Source organism: Octopus bimaculoides, chromosome 19, assembly GCF_001194135.2.
Source record: "Octopus bimaculoides isolate UCB-OBI-ISO-001 chromosome 19, ASM119413v2, whole genome shotgun sequence".
NCBI lineage: Eukaryota > Metazoa > Mollusca > Cephalopoda > Octopoda > Octopodidae > Octopus > Octopus bimaculoides.
In genome coordinates, this window is record NC_068999.1 from 8,403,327 (window position 1) to 8,406,037 (window position 2,711).

The following is a 2,711-nucleotide window of genomic DNA, read 5'->3' on the forward strand; positions in this document are numbered from 1 at the left end:
CCCCCACCACCACCACCATGCACATGCACACACACACACCACTCTCGTGCCGTCTGCCCATACGGTCAGACTTTGAATCATGCCAGTATTTAATTTTGGCTTGTGTCCGCTCAGCATTGTTAGTAAGATGCACATCAACATCATCATCGTTCTCGTCATCGTCGTCGTCATCGTTTTAATGTCCAATGTTCCGTGCTTGCATGGGCTTGGCTGAAATTTATCGAGGCAGATTTTTCTATAGCTGGATGCTCTTCCTGTCGCCAAACCTTACCTGTTTTCACGCATGGTAAAATAATGCGTCACATGGCCAGACATGTTCTTTCAGGATTGCAGAAATGAATGACACTGCTTGTATGACAGTGACAATCATTTACGGCTGTCATGGTATGTCAAAACAAGGCGAACCTTAAGTCCGACAGGGGCAGCCTTAACCTTCTCCTAACCAAAAGAGTTTCTCATGCTATTATTTGTAGCATTTATAAGGCAGCAAGCTCGCTGAATCTTTAGCATGTCGGGTGAAATGCTTAACAATATTTTATCTGTCTTCACGACTAAATCTTGTAATTTTTTATTCTCTGTTTATTTCCTTGTGTTCCTTTCTGTTGAAGAGCGTAGGCTCAAAACATAAAAGACTCTCTCATTTTCCTAAGCATCAAACTAATACACCTGCTTGTTGTTCATACTCCTGTCTTCGTCTTTTGCTTTTCTGTAAATTTCAACTATATATATATATATATATATATATATATATATATAGGTAGGTAGGTAGGTGTGGTTAAGGGGGTTACTTCTCAATCAGGAAGTCTCAGGTTCAGTCCCACTGTGCAGTACTTTGGGCAAGTATCTTCTATTATAGATGCCAGACTAACCAAAGGCTTGTCGAGGGTTAGCAACAGGAAAGGCATTTTAACCATAGAAAATCTACTTTGTCAAATTCTGTCTGACCACTCATTCTGACCCATGCGAGGATGGAAAAATGGACATTGAATGATGGCATAGAAAATTCCTTGTAAATATCTCTGTGTTTTTTTTTCTCCTTCTCCCTCCTCCTCTTTCTCTCTTCTCCCTCCTCCTCTTTCTCTCTTCTCCCCCTCATCCTCTCTCTCCTCACTCTCCTCACCCCATCTCCCTGTCGTACATCCTCACAGCTCTCTTAAAAACCTGCTTTGTTAGTTAATTATAACATTGTCATTACACTTCCATTCCCCAGTTAAGAAAGCTGTTTTAGAGTCGTATTTGAAAACCCAATTAATTACAAAACATTAATTAGCCGATTCCCTCATTTTTCAAAAGAAAATACTAGCTGCTACTACATTCTCTATTATCCTATTTTCTAATGGAGTAAAAACCCACCTCACCGCTTGGAATCAGGAAAGACCAGTGATTTGGTTCACTTCAAATGAAGAGCTATTTCTGTTACGGTCGTGCTTCATCGTGTATTGAAAGGACGGGGTTTGTTTTTTTTTTGTTTGTGTTGATATTTCTCACGTATTTTTGTCCTTGTTATTTGTTTGGTTGTTGTAGTCGCTTTCTTTTTTTTTTTTAGTTTTTTTTTTTTTTTCAGTTTATATTTATCTATTTACTGTTCTATAACATTTGAACTCTCCTCTTGAATTATGGCAGCTTCGTTTGTTCATTTATTTCTGTTTCATTACCCATAATCCATCTTAAATACTCTGAAGTGTTGTTGGCTGTTTGCTAGGTCTGTGCAACAATGTTTGAATGTATCTAAACTACTCCTCCCCTCAAAAACTATTGGCCCTGTGCCAAAATTTGACACCATTATTATTATTATTATTATTTTATTACTATCAATCTTGCATGGTATTTCCTATTTGCCTTAAGAAGTCTTGACATTTCAATAGGATTGAACCCAACGCTTCGATCACCACTGGTATCCCTTTTACATTACCCCCTCGCATTCTATACAGCTTTGCCATTTCCACTTTCAATTCGGAGTACTTGGTGATTTTTTTCAACCTCTTTACTCGCAACATGCATAAGAGCTAAGGAGAAGAGAAAGGAAGACTATCTTGAAATGAGAATGCATGGACAGTTTGAAAGGGATATGCAAGACATTAAGGATAATACAGCATCGTGGGTATGGCATGAGCGAGGTGATTTGAAACATACCACCGAAAGCTTGATCATTGCTGCACAAGACCAGGCTTTTGCTACCAATTCAGTGAAGTATAACAACTATAAAACTTCTGACATGCAGAAATGCAGACTCTGTGGAAAATGTGACCCACTTGGTAAGTGGATGTGAGCGCCTTGCACAAAAAGAATACAAGTGCCTCCACGATAAAGCGAGTGTGTATCTTCATTGGCTCTTATGCCGTAAATACCAATATGAAGTAACAGAGATCATTGATGTAGCCATAACTCCAAGCAATGCTGATTTTTGTAGGTGTTCTACCTTCACACTTGCACCAATCTTTTTCAGCCATGCTGGTAGTTGAGTGCTGGTACTTCCAAGTGCACCAATAACTATTGGTATCATGTCTACTCTCCTCATTGACCACAACCTTCATATTTCCCCACTTCAGATCATCAAAGTTGTTTATTTTTTCTCCTTCTTTCGCATTGATCCTGTTGTCACTGGATCAATGCTATGTCAGTTACCAGGCATGTTCTTTCTTTGCTATTATTACCATTATTAATTATTATTATTATTATTATTATTCATTGTTTAACGTCCGCTTTCCATG